This window comes from Falco punctatus (genome assembly GCF_963210335.1).
Source record: "Falco punctatus genome assembly, chromosome: 1".
In the NCBI taxonomy this organism is placed as follows: domain Eukaryota; kingdom Metazoa; phylum Chordata; class Aves; order Falconiformes; family Falconidae; genus Falco; species Falco punctatus.
This window is the reverse complement of record NC_137580.1, coordinates 21848244-21872280: the sequence shown is the minus strand read 5'-3', so window position 1 is coordinate 21872280 and position 24037 is coordinate 21848244. Positions and strand designations below refer to the sequence as shown.

Here is a 24037-nt window from a genome sequence, read left to right as displayed (position 1 = left end):
GAGAGAAAATTACTTCTCCTTTGCTCTGATAAGATTCAGAGGTAGAAAAGGCAGAATAACCTGCTACTTGGGGTAGGCCAGATTCTGCAGCATTTATTCACAGGAAGGGAGGGTCCAATCAATGTGATTAAGAGCTGGAGAAGTTAGTAAACAAACAAAAACCCCAACAACACCCCCCCCCAAAAAAAAAAAATTTAAAAAACCAAAAAAACAACCTACCAACCAAACCAACTATATGGTAAATTCCCTGGGGAAAAGAGAGCTTAGTGAGTGTGGTTTTCTGTATGTATGTGTGGTTACATTAGTGTAGTGCTTATAGGAAGAGACTTATTCACCTCTAAATATTTCTCCTTTGAGTGTTTATTCCCAGCAGCAATGACTTGGAGCCGGTGTGTCAGCTGTAAGATAAAAACGCTGGGCTGCTGCTGGGCTCTGGCTCTGTAGCCATCTAAAGAGCAAACACTGATTTCTTCAGTTTACCTCTGAAACAATTCTCGCTTTCACACTATGAATGATGATGTTATTTAAAAACACACACACAAAAACACCCCCACCCCCAAAACAATGTTGCTTATGGATGTTGTTTAGATATCAAACTGCCGAAAGCAAGCAGATCTGCAGGTCTTGGCTTCCTCACAGTACAAATACTCGTACTTTAAATAATGCGTGTTTACTATATATCCAGGGAAAGCTTTCACACTGTCATTTTAATACTCTAGTTTTGCTTAACTTTGCTAGATGGTAGCAAATACAGCCAAGTATATGGAGCAAACTAAAGAAGAATCACAACCTTATCCTCTTTCTTCCCTCACATAACTTGCCATGCTGTAACTTCTATGGTCTTTCATATATTTAGCTACACAACTGTTTTCCCTCTGAGGACGCACATCCCTTTACATCAAGGGCACTTGCATGCAAACATGACAAAGACTATCTCAAACTTTCAAATAATCCTTTGAATGCCAGGCTCTAGGCAGCTTTCTGAAGTACTTACTATACATAATTAGGCTCTAGGCACAGCATTTTACACACTGTGGATATTTATAACCTGCTTGGGAACTGTTTTCTTGTCTCAAAGTACAGGCACTGTCTATACCGTCATATAGATCTATACCCAGATGTATAGGTTAACGTAGCAATATGTGCAGAAGCTGAACAATAGCTTACCTAGAGAAGACTTTCTCTTCCTAGCGTGCAGGAAAGAGACATCTGCTATTCAAATCTCTTCACATGGCTCCAGGTAAACTAGGGAGAGTTTTCAATTGATAGCAGCTGTCCGAGTGTCATCCCAGGAAGGTTCCTCTTGCTCCAGCCCCAGTAAGTGAACTCTACCGGCACAGTCACATCTCATTTATACACAGACTGTCCTTTTCAAAACAAGCAGCCAGCTGGAATGATTCAAACCTCTGTTCAGCACACCGTTAAAAATGCAGCTTCCTTCTTGGACATGGGGGATTACACCGGGGAGCAACCAGGTTACAGCAGAAAAGGCTTTCGACAACTATTTAATCACCCAAATACCAGCTGCTCCCTTTACAACTGCTAGTGCTGTCGCTGTGCCTCCTGTTTGCTGTAGTCAGCCTCCCTCTCCCTCATATCTACAAGAGTATCGAGGCGGCTTTGCAGGGTTGTGATTGGCAGTGGCGGCCGATTCCTCCGACTAATCAACCCCCTGACTTTCAAGGACTCGGAGCTGCTCTGATGTCATTCCAGCCGAGGGGGGATGCTTCACGCGAGGATGAGGACGCGGCAACGAGGGAGGCTAATTCGGAGATGAACTGCATTCCTCTCTCACTGTTGTGATTGATTAGATGCTCTGGGAGGATTTGCATAATCTGTCATTGTGCAGTTGGACCACCTCCCCTCCTGCCCGCCCGTCCGAAATGCTGGAGGAAAATGCCACTTTCAGCTTCTGATTTTACACCTGGAGTCTGCAACTGAAAGCCTTGGGGGAAAAAGGAAAAGTTGAAAGAGTCATTTTCCAGCAGGAGAATGCTCAAGCCCCCAGGCCCCTGCACCATCCCCAGATACTAAAGGAGGCTCAAGAAAATCACAGACCTAGAAGACTCCTTGGTTCCCACTCTTGTTAGATCACTGATTAGATCAGCTGGTACAACAAAAGGTGGGTTTTAATGCATGACCAAAATCAAGCAGAGGTTACCCCGTGAGTTGGTTACAGAGTCTCCCTGACACCACCTCTGGGTGGGTACCAGCAAACATGCAGCGCTCAGAGGTTCAAAGTCTTTTCCTACTGTATGTGGCACAAATTCCACCTATTTGTTGCATAATTTCTTATTAAAATCCTTTAGCTTGTCCAGCTAGAAATGAAACCTACCTCCATAGCCAAGAAACAAGATTGTTATTTGACTTTAAATTGCATTACAGAGGAAAAACTAAACACTTTCTATATTAAAAAATTAGATTTTATACCAATCTAATTTTCAATTTTTGCCAGCTTGACACCTTTCACTCCAAAACCGTTCTTCGTACGATACACCTTGGAATTGAAATTCAGCCAATTCTGTGCAGCAAATGTGAGGCGGAAATAGTTTTGTTCAAGGAGACTGGAACAAACCCATTCTGAGATGATGAATGTTGCTGTAAACTCAGATTTGAATCATAGGAGGGTCAGCTCAAACTTTCGTGTTTCCAAAATAGTGTAAATTAATGGTATTCCATGCAGTTTACCATTTACATCCTTCACCTGGGAGCCTCTACATGAAGAGCTATTTGTTCTCTGTGAATATCCAAGTTTCAAAGATGGTAGATATTCTTAATCAGGGACTAATTTATTCCTCTTGGCTAAATTAGAAACTAAGGGAAAGTTAAAATTCAGAGTATTCCTGAGTCATTTCCTGCAATTTCTAATTACAAAGCACTCACTAGGGGTCTTTGAAAAATGCCTTACACCTGTGACTGGCTCTGGATTGGGGATTTGTTTTCCAAAGACTGTTGTGAAGGTTGGGTGTGGGCTTCCCCCTGCAACTGTGTGGTGAGCTGGTGCCTCCTTGCACCCTTGTGAACATCAGAACTTAAGTCAGGCTGGAAACTAAAACCTCCCAATCAAGTGACAGAGTCTCTTCCCAACACAAGAAAGTCTTCTTGGTGCAATTGGTGGAAAACCGCAAAACATGTGAGCACTCCCTATTACTAATTTGATGGTGCAAAAAGGAAAATGTCTGATTGTTTTGTTTCTCCTTCTACTTGTATTCTTGACTCCTAGCTGTATTTCAAGCACTGGAGACATCCCTGCAAGCAGAAGGGTTTGGCTGCAGGGTGTGAGTGTGCTGCAGGATGGCTCTTGGCTGCTGCCAGATGTGGTGGGAGCAGCAGTCTGCCCCTTTGAAGCTGCTGCTGCAGATGTTCCCCGGGTGGGCCATAGGCCAAGTGGTTATGCATACCGTTGAGAGTGTATTTCAATTCAGATGCTAAAGTCACTCTTTGAACTTAAATCCTTGGCTTAAGAGCATGCCACGCTAGATGAATTCAACATGAAGAAGCATGGCTGTTAAACCACACTGCCTTGATAACTGTTTGTTCTGCTAGCGATTCATTTTAAGTGGAGGATCAGGCGACTTACTCTGCCAGGGTCTACCCTTATTAGAAATGTGTGGAAATCAGTTGGCAGAATTGCTCCAGCTCTCTTTATGTAATGAAAAAGAGCAGACCAACCCATGGGGAAAAAGACAGTTCAATTTGAATTTTCACTTCTCTCTCCTTTGGGTAGTAGCAAGAATTGAACTCTTGCTTGGACACAAATGCACTTGAGTTACCTAGAATGTCCTCACAATCATGATGATATTCTCATGTTCTGCTTTAGGGAAAAGTATACAAAAAAAGAAAATAGGATGGCAAGAAACATTCATGAAGTATGGGTGGAGAGAAACAGTAAATGAAGGGAAATTTTGGAAATAAAATACCATGTTACTGAGGTACCACACTTATGCTGAAATCCTTACCACAGGATGCGTGTTTTTCTTACCTGCAGCACAGATTTTATATTAGCTGGTGGAAATCCTCTGTTAGTTAATACTTGTATGATTTATTTTCCTCCCTATATAGGCAGACAATCACAACTGCCTAGTCCTCCTATCTGAGTAGTTAAAAAGTTATAGAAAAAAAACCTAGAGGTACTTTGCCCAAAACTAGTATTGCCTTTCCAAAACATGACTTTTTGATTTTATAACAGTGGGTTTGTTGGGACATAGAAATGCTGTACTTTTCTAAACCTAGCGCTTTCACATAAGACTCTTTCCTTAGCACTGTGTAAATGAACAAGACTTTAAATCAGATTTATTTTTTTAAAGGGGCATCTGCCTTTGCACTAAAGGCAACTGCTGATAATTCAGCATCCTTCTATTTAGACTAATGCTCATAGTTGTCAATTTTAAGTACTATACTACCACCACAATGACAGTGTGTGTATTTTTAATGTATTTACCTTCACAGCACATTGAGGTAGAAGAACACAATTCTTGCAGTTCTGTGCTTAGAAACATGACACAGACCAAGCAAATACTTTCAGAAATTACTGTGTATAATACATGGTATCTCCCTGGTTCACTCTTCAAGATTATTTGACAACTTTCACTGAAATATTTGGATTGATATTCTGCTGTTATGCTGAGCTTTTGTTTTCTTTGAGTGCCCCCAGTTTTCTCACCTGTTATGACAGTGCTCTGATGACATTTTAACAGGTACTCCCTACTTCTTCTCTCAAACTACCTTGCAGCATGAAGCCATGCTTCAAAATTAAGTTGACTGCAATACATATAAGTCTCTTTTGGCTAAACACAGCTTTACAATCTTTACTGAACAAAAGATGGCTTTTGACACTGAAGTTCACAATAAGTTTTTAAAAAACAAAAAAAATACTATTGCTGAAAGGATGAGGTTTTCCTTGAGCTGTGGAGAATTCTTATGAACTTTGTAATTAAACAACAACATGACTTTTATTAAACACACAGAGCAGTTCCTCAGCTGGTGTAAACTGACAAAACATCCATTGATTTCAGAGGAACTATGATAACTTATAAGAGTTATAGATTATTTCTAATTCTTTAGCAGCTCCTCAAGATATGCAGAACTTAATTACTCTCACATCAAAAGTGCAAGAAACAAAGGCATAGCAGAATGTGGTTTTTTTAGAGTATTCAAACATATATTTCATTAAGAAAAGTCTCTTTGATTTTTTTGATGTTTCAGTAACTTGTTAGGTTTTAAAATCTGAATATTTTGGCTCCGACTCAAAATGTGTTAGAGATTTTATATACTCAGAAATGTAGGGATGAAATATGGATACACTTGAAGGTGAGTTTCATGCATCACAACTCAGTTAAGGTATTCATGTCTTCCACTGAAAGTACCAGCCTTGTCATGGATTATTCTAATTTCCCTGATGACAGTGGAGAATATGCTGATAGTAGTCAGTCCACTTAAGCATGAAGCACTGACTTGAAGCAACATCAAAAGCAAAATTGATGCAAAGTCCTACAAGCAAAATAAATTAAAAAATGCAACCCCCCCCCCCCCCCCCCAAATCTCAAACCAGATTCCCTGACTGCTAACTTTCTCCAGTTATACAGTCTCTATTCAGCCTCTGTTATCATGGTCTGTTTATGGTTGGACACACTTCTGTAAATGATAAAGGCAAATCAGTGCATACCAGTTCTCTATTGACCTTTATCTTAAACATTTATTCCTTTGTAAAGTAAGTTTAATATCCTAGTGTGTCGGTGTTCCTGTAGGCTTTCAATGTATTAGTTTCAGAGAGTATGTTGATATAAACTAATGTTGAAATATCTGTTAAACCAACATACGTTCATTAACATCTACCGTTAAAGCTGCTCCACATCTCTAATTACATTACTATTTCATGTCTTAAGTGCTTACTCAACTATAAAAATATAAACTCTTGTCTTTTAAGTACTGTTATCAAGATGCTGTCAAAGCAAAAAATGAGGTGATTCTGCTTAATCCGCAGCCTGATCTGTGTCACCACTTCCTGAGTTATCAGCTCACTGTGACACCAAGACAAGGGTTCATGCTGTGCGAGAGAAGTATGTCTTTGTATCGCCGTAAAGCCTTTTGGGCTCTTTCCCACAACTTCCCTTACAGAATCCTTCCAGGGTTCAGCTTTGGCCTGAAGTCAGCAGAAATCTCCTGGGAAGTAAATGGGGGTAGGGCTGAAGCTGAGAAAGAGAGGAGTTTTTTCCCAGGCCACACTTTAATGCAGTGGAAGAGACTGAAGCATCAGAGAAGGTTTATGTTCCGCTCAGCCCCCTTGCGATTTGCGTTTGCACCCATAGCACTTTAGCAATGTATGGGAGCAGTTTCTCATTTGGTCTGTTTTCATGGAATACTCTTCTGGTGTCCTCCCTGCTTATAAGCAAGTCAACCTATATTTGTAAATTCTCATAAAAGCAGGTCCAATTCATCTGACTGCCTTGCTTGGAAAAGCTGGCTGCTACCTCCGCTGCATTTCAAATGGTTGCAAACATGGATATTTGTTGGTCTAGCATTGGTAGCACTCTTGTTTCCCCTTTCTGTGGAAGTATGAATAATCATTTACAGCATGTTTTTTCTCCTGTGTGACTCGTAAAGGTTATCCTTCAACAGAGATCATCACACAGTTTCTCTCCTCCTCAGTACTGCAGACAGCAAAAGTGTTGTCATCCCATTGTGTGTCAGCTGTGGTACGGCTCTCCAGTGCCCACTCCCAACCTGAGTTCAGGCTGGGGAGGTGACTGACTTTAATGCGTAACTCATTTTTTACAGCATTGCTTTATGGCACCTTGAGGAACTCCTTACAAGAAGGCTGTGTAGTACTTTCTTTTCTCCAACATGACCTACTTATCAACTCCTTCCTGATGATCTCTGGACAATCCACCATGATTTGTGCTGCTCTATGATTTCCATAAAATGGAAAGAATCCCCCTTGACTTGCAGAGTATGCACTGCATTGAGGAATGGGCAGAAAATGCCCAATTCCGCTCTGCTTCCAGTGAGGGAAGAAGCCAACCAAAGAGACTAGGCAATGCTGCTGGCGTGGAGGGACCACCCTGCTGCGTGAGTCTTCTGCTGAGGTCTCTTAAGCCTTTCTGCTTTCTGCCAGTCCAAACTTTGTGAGGTTATTTTTGGAAAAAATAGAACTAAGGGAGGAAACCAGAATGTGCTCAAAGGAAAAGTCTGTAACCTGGTCATTAGGGAGTAATATATATCCTTCTTTAGTCTCCTTTTACACTTTAAGGAGCAATTATCTAACAAATTATGGCATTATTTTGGGAAAGAAAGAGGTAATTGATTCTTGCTGCTCTATCACAACACTTGGGACCATGAGAACAATTATGTCTGTATAATATCAACATTTGGTCATCATGTGCCAGTTGCATATCTGAGCCTTGGTGGCTTTCTGAGTAAAGGGGCTGTATCACTGCAGTATATTGTTTTCCTGATGGATAAATCAGCAAGTCAGTACTTCACATAAATTCTTTGAGGATCTAGTGGTTAACAGCTCACACGAGAGAACAGACAGTATAAACAGAGAAGTTAGAGTAGGGCTGGTAAGATGCCTAGAGGAAGGTGGCTTCTAATAAAGAAGAATCTGAAGCAACTGTTGGCAAAGTCATTATCACAAAGAATATCATCCATAAAACTAAGTGACAGCATACAAATCTTAAAATTAAGCAGTTCTTACTTGATTATTAAAAATTAAGAAGCTTGAACTCTAATGTATTAAGTGATTTTTAATTATTTTTCTTAGTTATTCAAACTGTGGAATGATTCATAAAGTAGCTTAATTAGACCGTGGCTCCAATGGGAGTCCCCTTTAACATGTCTACAGAGGCTCTTTAAATACTCTAATCCACTTCTGAATAAAAGGTGAAACCAGGAATGATATTTTCAAAGATGAAACTACAAAGAGGGTTTATCTTTCTCTTTTTACTTTTCTGTCCTTGCGATCTAGATATCAAGCTTCCATTACATTCTAAGGATGACTTTTTTTCTAGGTTAGCTCTCACAAGCATAGCTTTTTATATACCCTAAGACTTTGAAAAAAAAAACAAACTCAAAGTGAAAAATCTATTACTAAACCACTTTCAAACTGGTATTCTAGCATTAATGTAATAAATGGATCCTGTTGTCCAGAGTATTATGTTTCACCTCTTACCAAATTTCTTTTATTTTAGATAATCCCATTATTTGTTTTCTGATTCACCTAGTCCTGTAGGAGGAGGCCTCATGCTTTTGAGCTACGTCCTAATGCTCCAGCTAGCTTGGGAAACCTTGGTGTTGAATGTGGCTTTTGTAAATAGGTTTCTGTTCTTCTGTCCCCTCCTCCTTTGCAAATTGCCACTGCTCTGAGGCAGGTCCATGGCACTTGGAGGAACCTGGTCTTCCCTCTTTTACGAAAATCAATTTCCTCCTAGTAATTACTGGATAAGTGAACATTATGCGCTTGAAAGGTCGCCAGAATGTGTTGTACAGCCTTTTGTTTTAAGGAATTGCATTTGTCTTTAGGTGTGCAAACATGTGTCCCTAAGGTGAGCACCTTTGTTAGCTTCAGTGGGATTAATTGTGTAAGTAAACAAGTCCTCTGTGTCCAATGTTTTTATGTTACAATAAGTGCTAGCTGTTCATTATGGGAATGCTTTCAGTATCATAACTTTTAAAAACTATGCTGGGATTTTGGCATCCTCGCTAGTCTGGCAGAAGCTTTCACTTCTGCTGGTACACTGGGAGTGATCTCTTAATTTCTCTCGTGGGTGACAACATGGTATGCTGAACTGCACCGCTTTACAAAAGCCACCCCAAACCATGAAACACCACACTAAAATGGGAAATGAAAGTATTCCCTCTAGGGTCTATTTTTCAGACTGATGCAACCATGCTGTGTCACAACATTAAAAAAAACAAAACAAAAAACCAAACCAAAAAAAACCCCAAAACAAAACACAAAACCTGGGTTCAACAAAAGGGAGGCTAACATACTTTGAGGAATCAGTCTCACAAAGGAAATCAAGATCATGATTTTATATTTATATTGCACTGACTCTTTCGAAATGTGAAATCTCTCTGCAACGTCTGTAAGAAGAACAGAGTTAATAAGCTAAAGAAATGCTTTTAATGTCTAACTGCTATTGATTCATTTTTCTTGATGTAGGAATTACAGACTTTCATCTCTGCTCTCAAAAAGTCAGGAGGGCAGTAGAAGGAATTGTTGGGGTTTGTTTTGAATATGCAGTATGGTTCAGTGTGAACAATGCACAGTGATTGTCATTCTTCAAATAATCATCTTTGGAGTCAGATTCCTTTTAAAAATATATTTTTCTCATAGGAAGAAAATAAAGGTGACTTAATTAAAACAATCAAAGAAAAACATGGATAGAGTAATCAAGAATGAGAGCACTCCAAGTGAATAAGCTGTTGATACTTGACAACATGGTACTTTTTATTCATGCTCATTCCTTCTCTTCTCATGTCACTCATGCTCAACAGGTTACACTTCGAAAGGATCTGTTTCTACAATGATGTTGTGGAGTTGCTTCTTTGCTCTCTGAAGACTTCTGGGCACTTAAGTAGGCAAACAACATTTTAAATATTATTTCTTATACCATTGATATGACTACCACATTATGTGCATTTTAGTTTTAAGTTTTTTGCTTGTTTGTTTTACTGTGGAAGAAAGGCACGTGCACTTTGAACAGTGACTCTGTGAACTGAAATTATCATATAAAAGCTAAACACCAGTAACAGATATATGTTACAATATAAAAGGTAGGCTCGAAAGAAATAGATTAAATTATGAGAGGGTAATAAGTTGATTTTCCTGATGGCATAAAGCTTTTACATTAAAAAGAAAAGCATTTGAAGAAAGTAAATGTTATAATAAAAAAAAAAAAATTATTAAGACAAAAGAACAGCAGCATGCTTATTCTACATCTGTTACATCTTGTGCTCCCATAGAGGGCAATATTGTATAAAAGATCAGTTTAAGCCATGTATTAGGGATCCATCAATTCATCTGTGTTAATAAACTTTAAGGAAAAATGCTGTTACAATAAATTTGATGCTGCATTTCCCTTCAGTCAGGCTATGACTAATACACACAATAATGCACACCAAACCACGTAACAGAACCTTGTTAAAGGTGAAGGAAATTAATTTTGTAGATTACCTAATTGTAGGCTATAATGGAAAAAACTGACACGTTTTGGCTTACAATTTTCTGTTCAGTAACTGAGTCAGAGTAAACACTCTCTTTTATTAAAGTTGGTTGATCAAACCCATAAGAAAAAGGACAGAGGTTTGTGTTATTGGTCCTAGGAATAGGATTTGTAGACAGACATATCCTGGGTACAGTGGAATCATCTGCATTTCTGTATGGTATCTGGTATTTTTTTCCTGTGGAATGCATGGGTGAACTTATCATAATATTTTAATTTACTTTTGTGCTTCTCTGATTTTGATGTGTTGTCAGCACAAAGTCCTGGACTTCAATCTTTCTCAGCCTCCTGGGTAGCTTAAGCATGGAAAGATCCATGCCCCTTCAAAATAACCTCATATATTAAACTTCTCTCTATACTTTTTTACCCGCTTCACAAGCACTACTGTAGAGTTGTGTCACAATAAGTTGTTCATATTGTCTACGCTGGACATAACTGAGGGTGTGGGGGGGTCTAAGTTCATGTATAGTGATTGGAGAGAGGAGAGTTGCCCTTTTAGGGGAGTGGGAGGCTCGTATGTCTACAATTAAAAAGTATTAAGTGCCCCCAGTGTTTCAGGTAATGCTGTTTCAGGCAATGACAGTAAAATTCATATGAAGAAAAAACCTTTATAAAATGTCCTTAAATGAGACAGTTGCATCGGAGTGGACTGATTCAGAGCTGATAAGTTCCCAGATTTCGACTTAAATCACATTGGTTGATGTATTGATGAAGGCCTCCTGAATTTAACAGTAATAATTATTGCTCTGAATAGTACACTGTTTATTTTCAAACCTCCATTAAAACTTGATTGTTTAATGAGAAATACTTGCTTGAGACTTAAGGGATCTATTATTTCAGTTCACTGCACTTGGCCGACTTCAGGTAGAAAATGAGATGTCTTCTTTGAAATGCGTGTAGGTCATGTAAGATCAGGATTTTGTATTTTTATTAATGTTAGCATGTAGCACCTTCTAAGAGCAAAACCACTGGCTGAGTCTAACACCTGGGGTAAGTATACCTCACTTCAATGTCCTTTGATCATCCAGATAGAAAAGCCTGCTGGAGTTTGCTGGGTTGCTTCACCATCACTGTTCATGAGTGGGCTTGCAGTTGAGCTCATGGCTTGCGTGTATGTATGGGGCAGGGGGGAAAGTTGTTGACCGAAGGTCTTGACTTGGCATGATGCAGCTGAGCTGCAAGATGGGAAATGCAGCCTGCAGTCCTAGCACAAACGTGCCCATAGAGAGCCCTTCCAGGAAAAAGATGCTCCTCAGATGTAAACACAAGGATCAGAATTTGGGATTACTGCAAACTGCTTTATGTGAAAAAAATGTGTCTTCTTCCCCGTGTTATCTAAGTTGTGTAAATACAGTTATGGTTACATTCTTTTTTAAAATCTGTATTCCAGGAGTGATACTAATGACAAGCCCCACTGTAAATGCTATACTCGACCCTGGAATGCAGTGAGTTGGGCTTAGGTCTGTGGCATTCCTTGTTTCACTAACTGTTTACCAACATAAGTGGTCTGGGGAGGCTTACAGTAGTTTCTCACTGCTGTCATCTCAGAAATCTTCACAAAATAGGAAAGAAAAGCAACCAACAGGAACAGATACAAAAGCCGTTCTTCTGCCCATTGCATATGTTTCACCGCCCCTATAGGGATGTGAAGCCTCTTTCCATCTGCCAAAGAACCATAGCAAAGCAAAGGAGAACAAAGTGTATTTTAGGTATCTATGTTACGATCTTACTGGATGTTACAGCTTTCAGAATGGACAGAAAGTGCAGAGGAGAACACAGAATATTGTGTGAGAATTGACTGTTAAGAGGTAGAGCTCGTTGGGGACCGTGTGGCCTTCACACAGGGCACTCCATGCGGTGTTGGGATAGAGAAGCCTTGTCAGGGGCAAGAACAGTCTATGGACAAATACAGGGAGAGCAGCAAGTCCAATGTAACTTCCACCAGATATGTGACAAAATCTCATAACTAGTTCAAGGAAAAGTTGTAAGAGGACTCTAATCAATAAATACTAATGGTATTTAGTGCGATCAGTGCTAACACACTGAATAAAACAGATTCTAAGATGTCTACTGCAGAGATCTACTAATGATAAAGAAAGGGGATATTTTTGTTTGGTTTTACTCTTCTTTCTTTTTTTCTTATTCTTTCTTTATTTCTGTATAACAGATGTAATGTCCAAGAAGAACCACTCTTCGGGCCAAGATTAATTCTGTTCCCAATAGATGGCTTGCAGACACCCCAGAGATTCAACTGGGAGTGAGAATCTTTGTCCACAACTTGAGTATGGGCTATCAAATATTTTGGTATATATATGCATATATATATATTTAGTTAGTTAGTTTAGGTTTTTTAATTTGATTTTTTTTTAAACTCTGAATTAAATGTTCCATCCAAATCTCGTATCTGAAGTCTGGTCTCCAGCTGGGGGTCCAGATGCAGCTGTAGGGGCTCTACCCTTCCTGCTGTGGAAGTCTGTGCTGGCAGCCAGCACCTCCTCCCCTCAGCCATATGCCTCATTTTCTGCCCTCCACTATTTGGGAAGCTGGAAAGAGTGGGAAAGAGCAGGTTGTGGCTGTCTGTACTAGTCAGGCTCCAAAAATTCAATGAAAGAGAAGAATTGCAGGAAACTGGCAGATTAATATAAGAGTCTATGCTTTGTAAACAACACTTTTCAGCTCTTAACTAATTCAATATTTGGTAGACTGTGTTTTTCTGCACTTCTGTGGAGTTCTTGTCTCATCAATTTGCATGTTCAATGATTATTTAAAAGTCAGATAATGACACTTCATTGCATTTGTATCCATCAGTCTATATTATCCTTATTTAATATAGTATAGCAGTGGAGTATTTCAATACAACCACATCTTGGGTTTGAATTTTCTCAGCAGACATATTGTTTAACACTGGTTAAATCATTTCAACATTTTCAACTTCTATAAGTACAATAGGGGAAATAAGTATTTCCAAACACCACTCTGTATTGGGAAATACAAGAGTACATAAATTAGATTAAAAATAACAATTAAAAATGAACTAAAATAAATTTATTTAAGGCTTTCTAGAATGACATGCTTTTATGGTCACATAGTCTACTGAAAGGGAGGGTGAGAAAGAAGGAAGCTTAATATTTGTTTTGCAAATATAATTTCTGTTCTATTTAGGGCTAAATTCAGGCCTGACATTTCAAATGTACTGTATCTAACAGAATTACATCTGACTGCACTGGATTCAGACATGTTGTTCACAGACATTCACATTACCACTGAGCAACAGGTAGCTCTAGCATTTAGTCATGGGAGAGAAAAAGAACAAAGAGCTTCCTGATGTACAAAGTCTCTCAATTTCCTTTTTTCCTCCTTTTTTTACTCCTGGTATGCTAAATGAGACAAGGATCAGAAAGGGTCTACTGATTCTGCTTTAATGGACTTTAGTCAACCTTTCCCCTCCTACTTTAGGCTGGGCTGTAGCTACTATCTGTTCCTCTTTATTTTGTCCCTCTGCCAAGAGTTATCTGGAAAATGTAATGATCTATGAGAAAACCCCAAAGACTATAATAAATATGCAATTGTTCCTATTTTACAGGATGCAGGTTTTAATAAATTGCAGCTAATCAAAGCATAGATTCTTTCAGAGACTGATTTAATTTGAAAAATAAATAAATAAATAACGTTTATTATAGGAAGCTCCAGCTTTAACTATAGAACAACTACTGGCTCTATCTCATACACTTGTAAAAAACCACAAACATTTCACATTTTTTTAACAGCGTATTAATAATAATTCTCCAACATCGTCCTTTCTGTTGTTGTTATTTTATTGTAAATAAGTCATCAGTAACGACATTCCAATGCAAAATGTATACGGAAAATGAAGACGTGTCAATAGCATGTATTGAAAAATTATGTAAGTCACAAATAAGAGCACTAAGTATGGCAGTGGATCTATCTGCCATTAGATATGAAGGAGGTGTGGAGTAAGGATATTAGTTCTGTAGAGCAGAGCTCTGAAGAAAATACTATAGCCAATTTGCATAACCTCTGGGTTTTGGGATAATTCCACTGTAACATGGACATAAGATTTTAGGTCTGGTGTAAATCTCTGTAATTTCAAAGGCTTTGTACAACTTGGTGTGAAGTATTTTAGCAGTATTTCTACAATGGAAAGGCTGCCAACAGAATTGTAGTTGCAAGAGAAAAACTCTGAGAGATAGAGTTAGTAAAGGAAAACTACACAGTAAAGCGTGTCCTAGAAGTTTAGTCATGCAAAAGATTCACTGAAGTTATCAGTTTGAGGTTTGGTTGTTGTTGGGGTTTTTTAAGTCTTAGCAGATTTCTGCTTTGCAATGATGGGGTAAAAACCTCTTTAAGAACTTCTCACTTTGACTTGATTTTCATGGAAAATCGGGGCTGGAAAAATCGGAGAGAAACTGTAATATTTGTATTTATGGTATAAGAGTAGGGAATTATTTTCATTCTGCACAAGCCTGGAAGTGAAAATTCATTTTGGGGCATTGCAGAAACTCTCTGTCCTGCCTCATTGCCCTGCCAGAAGTAAACCACCTGTCCCCCCTGCCTGTGCATTGCAGCTCTGGCCGGGCTGGCATAGGGGACATGGCAGGGTGATCATCCTGGGGGGAGGCGGGCCTCAGGACCCTTCACCGCAGCTGGGACCCTGCAGGTGGTAGGGAAATTGTGAGGGGTCAAGTACAGCAAGCTGACAGCTCTTCAGCCTCTCATCCAAAATACTAGTGGCTGGAAGCCCTCCAGGTCATACACAAGTGAAGCCATCACGTTAAAAACAAGGGGGTCTGTTCAGTCATTTCCTGCCTTTTTATCCTGATCTTTGGTTTTCATAGGCACCGCAAAATGTCAACACATCCAGCTTCCAGGAACACATCTCTTCTGCCTCAGGCATTCTCACATGAACAAGGACCACAGAGGTGGCTGTGAAAAATCACGTAAACTGAACACAAATACATTGGAATACTTTAAATGCATTGGAAACAAGCTAACAATTGCAAAATCTGCAATGGCATATTTGGAACTGTTTTGTCCTAGTATTGGTTTAGAGTATGTCTGGGAGGCTGAGAGCTCAGAAAGGAGAATGGGTGAAAGTATGGATGAACCTGACCCAAAGCTCACTTGTCATTAACTGCAGTTTGGGGATAGTAAAGTTCCAGTTTGGTAGAAATTGTTTCATTTCAGAATAAATCACAATTTGAGGGTGTATGTGGTGTACTTTCCACGATTCAAAGATCTTTTCTGTCTGTTGTAGTTAACATATCAGCAGGAAAAATTACCCTGATTAAAAATATAAGAGAATGCAGAAGGATTCAAGATTAACTCAACAAAGATTCAAAAAAGAGAGTTTAAAAGTCTTCATTGATTATTCTCCATATCTTTTCTTGTTATGTAGCTACAGAGGCGTGCAGGGATGTTACTAGAAGGATATGCTATTTAAGTCAGTATTTCACATCCATTTTGCCAGACACCAAGAAATGGTGAAACAAAGATGCAAATCTGAGATGAGTCACAGCCTTAAACTCAGTTCAGGTAAACAGGGAAAGTCAACGACACATTGACTGAACTCTCAGTCCCTTAGCTGTCCAGACAGAGTTCACATTATTGTGCACACACGGCACATAACCTTATAACAGATTTTAAAAATCACAGTGATTACTTGTTGGATTTATTTGATGAGATCCCTAAAATTTTCCCGAGTCAGCAGCCAAAAGTAGGTTTATTCTCACGGTCATTGTGGGAACCAGTTCTGTTTCATATCAGAAAACTCTTCCATTTCAAAGAAATGCTAATTTAATTTCAAACCTAAATTAATTCCTTGCCATTCAAGATTCTGCTCACCATTTTTTGATGACCAGAATTCACAGAAAACAGGCTGGCTTAATTGTAATTCAGCACTGGCCAGACAACTTTCTGTACTGCAAGACTGAAGCAAACAAAGTCAGCTGAAATAGAAACAGGTTTCAAACCCAGCAAGAAGATATGAACATGAAAGCTCTGCTATTAGAAAGCAAAGAAGCTCATTTTCTCAGTCTTTAAACTTACTTTTTTGTGGTTGCTATGCTACCGTCTCTGCACCTATTTTGTGGAGCTTTGAACCATAGCAAAAAAAAAGCCTTTTTTGAAAAAAAACCACAACCAAACCCACAACCAAAACCCAGGCCTGAAATAAACTGAAAACCAATTTGAGACCATCCTGTAAAGTTTTTATAGAGAGTAAAAGTTGATATTAAGCAATATTTAAGTCTGTCAGTCTGAGACATCAGCTCGCCATTTCCTCCCAGCCTACTGGACCATTTTGGTTTTTCCAACACTTTTTATGTATAATATCTTTTATTAGACTTAAACCACCAGCGTTAACATTATTTGTTTCAGGATACAAGCAAGTTGCAGCTACCAATAACAGTAATAGCTGTTATACCCTTTAATATACATGAAAACAGATCAAAGTCTTAGTAAAAAAAAATACTTGCTTAATAGGAAAAGATAGCCTGCATGCAGGTGATACATCACAAGAGCACTAGGCAAGTACACTGGTATTCAGAAAGCAGAAAGTCAACGCTAGGCAAATGGTCTAAAGATATTCAAAAAATTTAAAAAGCATGTTGGTGATATAAGAAATATCGGAAAGAAAAAGCACCCTTTGGAAAACCACAAAACACAGTCAGCTATGAGCATAAAGTTGTCATGATAGATTCCTTCCAAGGACACATTTCCAGTAACAATTTTAGGGAAAATAAAGGTAACATTAAAACAGAAGGAAGGAGACTCACATGTGAAATGATGAATCCCATGTAAGGGGAACTGGTAAAAGACTTGACTACTGCAGCTGAAGAAGACTTAGAGGGAAAGGGGATGAAGCTCATAATGAACATTTGTGCATCCCTGGTCCTGATTTAGCCAGGTAAGGAAGCGTGGCATACCTTCGGTCACAGCAACACTGCTGGCTTACATTGAGCTGCTCTCCTAGTGCCATGGGCCTTAACCATGGGCTCAGGGTCTAACAGACCAGCAAAGAAACCCTATTGCTTAAGGTTTGCACCACTAAATGCAGAAAACATAAAGTATTATTATGCAATGCCTAATGGCAGAGGTGGACAGGATCACTCAGTTGCTTTATTTACTCTCCAAATTGATTGTTTCTGTGAAGTGAAAAAGAAAAAAATAATTGCGTACTGATAGGTGCACGTCACTGCTCTCAAAACACCTTAAAAGAATCATTCCTTACAGAGGAATGTTAGTCATGCTGAAAATCCTTTTTCCTTCCTCTTTTACACACCTGTGTGCATACACAGATGCTTGCACTTGGGATTGTTAATTACTTTTCATGCCTTTGAAAGTCTTCTCCCAATGGTTCCTCAGTTTATCAAGTAGATTTGCTATTTATCATATGGCTGTCAGTTCCATGCCTCCATATTGAAGCAATAATGAAGGGAGGTACTTGTCTATAAATATCTAACTATAGTGACAATAAAGATGGCGAGGAATTATTGCGTACTTAAAAGATGTAATGGACTGAAACTAGAAAAAATAAAATTCATTTTATGCATTAAGGGAAAAAGGCATTCTTTAGAGAAGGTCAGTCTTACAATGGAATAACTTACCTAGAGAAAGTTCACCATCACTGCAGAGGTGTTGATGTGAATATTAGATAGGGTACATGAGAAAATAGAAAAGTATAGAAAAATAAAGCAGTAGTGAATATTTTGCAGAAAACATTAAGGCACTGATGAGCAGCCAGAGGGGAGAGCCTAGCATTTCTTTTCTATACTTTCACTATTTAAGATTCTGCTCTTGTGACACTAGCAGTTGTTAATAGCAATGGGAAGGGAGGCAGAACAAGATGATCTAGGAGGCCCCTTTCAGCTTTAACATCTACAGCATTCATTCAGCTCCCTCTTGGCACAGGAGTGAACTCAACCTACCCTGATTTATATATCCAAACTTATTATTTTAATACTCTTGCATGGAGGGGAAAAATATTACAGCCTGACAGGAACTTTAAAAAGTTACTTGCCATGTGAAGAAGTGCATTCTTGCTGTTGTCACCAGGTATTGCTTATTTTCTGCCCACTGGCCACAAGTGCATTAAGCACTCAGTAATGGTAACACCAGTAATAAATAATTATTGTAAGCTGCAATATATGCTGTGCAAAGACTTTTAGCCATCATAAAGATTACTTTCTGTACTGTCAGATTTCTGTACTGTGGAATTACAAGGATTTATTTTACTGAAAAGAAAAAGCTGTCTGCTGATAAGATCACATATCAAAAATATGCAAAAATGTTCCCTTTACATTTGGCTAAGGCAGAGACTGCATTCTTCTTCTGCATCCTAATTTGGAGACCCAAAAAGTCTAGCGGTGCTAATGTAGAGTGCGCCTCACCAACCTGCTTTCCCTGCGTTCAACCACACAGGAGCATCATCCACTTCTTCCATTCATAAAGTTCAAGGAAAAGGAATTTTTCTATAGGACCAGAGTGCTGCTTCGAACTAAGTTCAATGTGCAGCCTTGGGTATTTGTGCATATCTGGAAAACTGAAAAAGTCAGCTAGGAATAAAACCTGGCCTCTCTTTTTTTACTCCTAATAGGTACAGTGAGACAAATAAAGAAGAGTGGGAGGTGGAAAAAAGGCAATGTCTCCCTCTGCCTTTTCTCCAACAGCTTTGTGGAGTGCACAAGCTTCCCAAGGGTGAATCCCTTACTAAGATATTAACAGGCACCATTTTCCTGGGGGATAAGAACTATGTGTTCTAACTCAAATTTCAGCAGAATAAATGGAATGGACAATTTCCCTGCTCTTCTAATTTTAAGATTGCCATATCTGGGAAAAGTAGTTTGGTTACTAGGGGAGATGCATCATCAGGTGTTCTAAGCGATCATAGCTACATTGACTATATGAAAAAAACGATATGCCCCAGGGATTTTGATCTCCTTGTGCTTTCCAGACTTTTGCCTAGGACAGTAAACAGCAATTATTTGCCCAGTGCAGGTAGTCACATCCAAGATGTTCAATTTCCAGCAACTGCAAGGCAGCAGGTGTGGATAAATGTTATTTCCTGTTTATTTCTTGATTTCAGTCTTTATTTTTCCCAGAAGAACTTTCTTTTGTGCTTTGTTTTCCTCAGCAATTCACAACATTTTGTAAGCTTTATCTGCACAAAACAGACAAGACTCTGTTCCACTTTGTAACATCAGCATACTCCCCTCCCCTTTTAAAACTTACTCAAGAATGCATACAATACAGAATTTGTGAAGTCCTGGCATAGTGACTTTTATAGCTTCTTTCTTCATCCACCCCCCTCTAGTCCTTAAGCTCTCTACTGTCTTCTTTCTTTATTACACATTCCTTTCAAATTTATGCAGGTCTCTCAGATTTCTTCCCAAGCATCCTGTAGAAAAGCCCAGACAAATACACCTCAGTCTTAATTTCTTCCATCACTGACTAAACATTTGTACTTGGGACTCCTTTTTAATTTTTGCCTTTTCCTCTGTTTTTGACCCTAGGTTGTAAGGCTGCTGTATTTCTGGTGGCCCCATTGCTTTCTGAACTCTCGGTCCTCATATTCCAACCTCCCTTCCCCTCTTCCAAAGCCCTTAATATGGATGAATTCAGACAAGTGTTGTCATGACACTTTCTGTATATAATTATACCTTGAGGTTTCTCTGCAAACAAAACTACTACTTGTTTGGTGCTCTTGATGAAAGCGCTTTCCTGCCTAGAGCAATGTATAGGTAATTAATTAGCAGCAATATGTTGCCACAGGGAGGGATGCTGCTGTGCTTGCCTGAGGAGGCTAAGTACAAGTAAGCTCCTTCTCCCTGGAATTCAGGCTCCTCTCATTTGGAGATGCTGGTGTTTAAAATTTAAGAAATTTAAGAAGTGGTCAGGAGAAACTGTGAAATAATGGAATACAAATCAGGGATGAATAAAGCAGATGCCAGGTCCACATTGCAACAGGATGTGTAAGCAGAGACATTGTCTAGCCTTTTCAGTGAGATACACATTTAAAGGCATGGCAGATTCAGTAAATTGCTTTTATAATCTGTAATTTCACAAGGTTTTAAAAATGTCATTTTTTGAACTAGTAAAATTTCAAACAGAATATCAACACTCCTATGTCACTGCTTTCCTAGGAATTTGTTTTTAGACCATAAGCTTTTCTCTCCGCATTGACTGTGGTTAGGTACTTCACTAGAGCTATCAACACAAGATCTACATGACAAAACAACCATGCCACCGGCTAAAACACTGCTACAGTCAGCTGCACTGCATGTGATGCTACCACACTACATTAAGTGGCAGCTGCCACTCCAAGTCCGTTGCTGAGCAGAGCCTGAGGACTGTCATGCTCCCTCTGTAGCACCACAGTTGCAAGTGTAGCTGCCCAGACAGCAAATCCCCCTCTCAACTACCGTCATGCTCAACAGAGGACTGAGACTTTGAGACTTCAGTATTTGTGTCAGAGAAGGGTCTGAACTTAGACACGGATTGGATCCAAGTTTTGAAGCTACTTCCTCCTTAAATCCTAGATGGGAGAGAACAAAAGCCAAAGGGAAATGGGAACACAAAGTAGGCTCTGACCAGTTGTTCCCACAGTCATCCCTTCCCCAGAAACAGGGAGCAGCCTGGAAAAACCACATTGTGCTCTTTGCAGAGAGAATGAGTGCCTGAGTGCTGCCGAGACCCTACTACTCTTCCCCTCAGCCTCTGCTGACAGGTTGCTCTTCCCTGGGCTGAAAAGCCTGGCTCAGATGCCAGTACATACGACAGCTGAAGCAGCCTACTCGTTCAGACTATGTGCAGGTCAGGAAACTTGCCAAAATGTCCACATTGACATTATAAGGAAGTTGAAGGGAGCAGATATGACAGCAGATATGACAGCTTATATGTACGTGTTCCTCAACTATATTCACTGCAAGTAGGTGTAAATTGCCTACATTTTAAGAACACTTTCTTGTTTTCATTGACGTGCCAGTGAATTTCTGGCAGTTTTCTTAAACATGATAATTTTGAGGAAAAACAAAAAAAAGAAAAGGCCCTTCAAGGGAACTTTGCATATCAAATGCAGCCTAATGTTGCGTTTAAAAATCTATTTGGCCTTTATCATTCTTTTTGTTTTGTGCCATGGTGTGTGTCCTGAGAGCAATGGCCAGATTAATTGAGCAGCATTCCTAGTAAATGTAACTAATGCCTGATTTAATCACGTTATACATTGTGACCCCCTCTAATTTTTATACTGCACTCCTCGAGGCTGAAGCCCAGCATCTTGTTTGCAAGTTCAGATTTGGTTCTGAAATGAGCTTATGGTTCTTAAAACTTTTTCTTTCACTGCTCCTCAAAATGCTCTACCCTGTCAGCCTGCCTTAAACAGTAACACATATGACAAGGTTTTCAGTTTTTGTTCCTAGACCCTCCTTTATTTTATTTCACATTGCATTAAAAGGTCCCAGGCTAGGCCCACAGAGTTGTGAAAATCCTTCTGATTCTTATGGTTTTTTTCTTATTTTTCTTTGTAATCTTTCTGTCTATTTAGGCTAAAATTTTCAAATGAAGTAAAAATCTTGTCTTCATTACAATGATCCCAGTGAGCAACAGCAAGCAAAGAATGAAAAATCTCCAGGACTGTGGGGGTATCCTGCACAACCTGAAGTCTAAGCATTTACCCTTTTATAAATACAAAGAGAATGTGAAGTGCTAGTGATACATTGAACACAGAAAACAGACACCAGCAGGGGAAATTTTAACCTGCATTATTCCAGCAGAGCTTTTGAAAGTGATTATGCCTTTTTTATACGAGTTCAATAGATCCTCACTCCTACTGTATTACAACTGTGCAATTCCAAGTATGAAATCACTAATTAAAATGTATTCACAGCAAGGTTATTTATTGTAATAAAAGAGTTGGGGTGGACATAGAACACTCTTGAGACTAAATTAGCCTTTTACCTATCAATAAAGCACAAGGGGGCGGGGGGGAGTAAAAAAGCAAGGTTTCTGATTCCAAAATATTCTACTTTACTTGCATGTTTTAAGAGTTGTGGGCGAAAGAACTGTGGTTTACTGCAGCAAAACTAGCTACTGATATTTCACCTTTATGCTAGCTATCCGCAGTCATGTTTATACTGGAATTCTCAAAATGGAGGGAAAGGTAGAAGGGAAAAAGGTAGAAACAGTATGGAAAAAACATCAAGCTGAGAAGTTGCAGCTGTCCCAGATGTGAGGAGGAGCAGTCACACTGAAAGCTGCCAGAGGACACATCAGTTGGTTATGTTCCTTCTCTGAGGGAAGCATGTACTTGCAGGTGGGAAACGGGGTAAATGGGAAAGCAGAGGGAGTACAGTTACAAGTGAATCTCTTATCCGAGATGAATCTGTCCTTGGAGCTGTCGGATGTGATTTCGTGTGCCAGCTCCGGTGACTATGACCCTTGGACCTTTACTTTTATTGCAGAAACCTGTCACCAAAATTGATGGAGGGTATTTTATGTCCCTTACCCCTCATCAACGAGTTCTTTCCTATTTGAGCGAACTGTGTTAGTTCATCTTGTGGGATTACGAGCTAGGCAATGAGCATTAGCCAAAACAAACCATTTAAAGCAACAATTTCAGAACAGTTACAGTAATTAAATTTGGGATTGCAGATGCAAACATCAGGACAGTTTCTAAGAACTTGCATACAATCAGGAAGCAACCTATATCAAGAGCGCCACATGTTCCATCAAAATGTTCTTTATGTTGAACATCAGTTCCTCACAAATAATCTGAAGCCAAGGAAATTAAACATTTTATCCACAAATAAGACTGAATATCAAATATCTAACTTCAAATTTAATTCCTTGGTATCTCCTGCAAAGAGCCTGGAAATATTACAGAGCCATGCTGCATTTCCTCAGTTGCATAACTCACCACGGCACTTGGTAGAGCTTACATATAGAGTAAATCAGGGTTGGTTGTTTTGTTAATTTCTACATTCCATGTGCTCTGCAGAGCCAGGTTTAGCATACAAAAAAAGTTTATTGCCTATATGTATATCTACAAACAAAATGTACTTGTAAATACTGAAAGAACTTTATCTTTTGCATTCCCCATTAGAAACTACATGAAGTGTAGCTACCTCAAGCTTTAAGACACTTGTGGGTTTGGCTCCTCAACTTAAAGCATTTTCAAAGTAGCTGTTTTTCAGGAGATGGACACTCACCACTTTTGAAAGGCCTCTCCAAACGTCTCACAAATTGGGCATCAAAAGTTCTGGGACTCAAAAGCACCACTTGCTGCAGACAGTCTCAGTTCTTGTAAAATGAACATGAACTTAACAGTGTTGTGTGGAAAATACTGAGTGTTGGTAAGGAGGGCTGCATTTTCGTTACAAGGGTCTCTTCTGTTTGGTTTGCATTGCTTGGGAAGCTGATACTGGACTGTTTAGCTAGATTAGTAAACAGTAAGGTCTATTACTCTAATCAACCTATAGATGTCATTGCCCTAAAGGGAATTTACTCATCAATTTTTCTTGGAAAAAATGGGGTTAAGATAAAACCACTCTGGTGTAAGACCTTTAGCTTTAATTCCAGCCAAGGGCACAGATCCAGCTCAACCAATTTTGTTATTTAAGCTGCACCAGTATTTTGAAGAAACCTTAAACACAGAGAACTAGATGGAAGGGTTTCCTGATAGCTCACAGCTCTAGCTTTTTCGGGGCACATTTTTAACACCTTTTACAGCATGTTGTCCTTTGCATGTGTGTTTTCTGGTGGCAGTGCCTTCCATAACTACTCTCTTACACATAGGT

At 39.2% G+C, this 24037-nt stretch overlaps 1 protein-coding gene across 5 annotated transcripts in view; it reads right to left on the bottom strand.

The window, feature by feature from the left end:
• LOC308058201 (bifunctional heparan sulfate N-deacetylase/N-sulfotransferase 4) overlaps nt 1-24037 on the bottom strand; it is a 161941-nt gene that overhangs the window by 105237 nt on the left and 32667 nt on the right. For 3 of the 5 annotated variants that reach the window (XM_080373614.1, XM_080373612.1, XM_080373613.1), the window contains exon 3: nt 1168-1945. The exons of 1 other annotated variant lie outside the window; for it this stretch is intronic. The gene's annotated coding sequence lies outside the window, so the exon portion shown is untranslated. Of the gene's footprint in view, nt 1-1167; nt 22224-24037 lie in introns of those variants that run through there. One more of the 5 variants, XM_080373615.1, reaches the window with a different exon arrangement.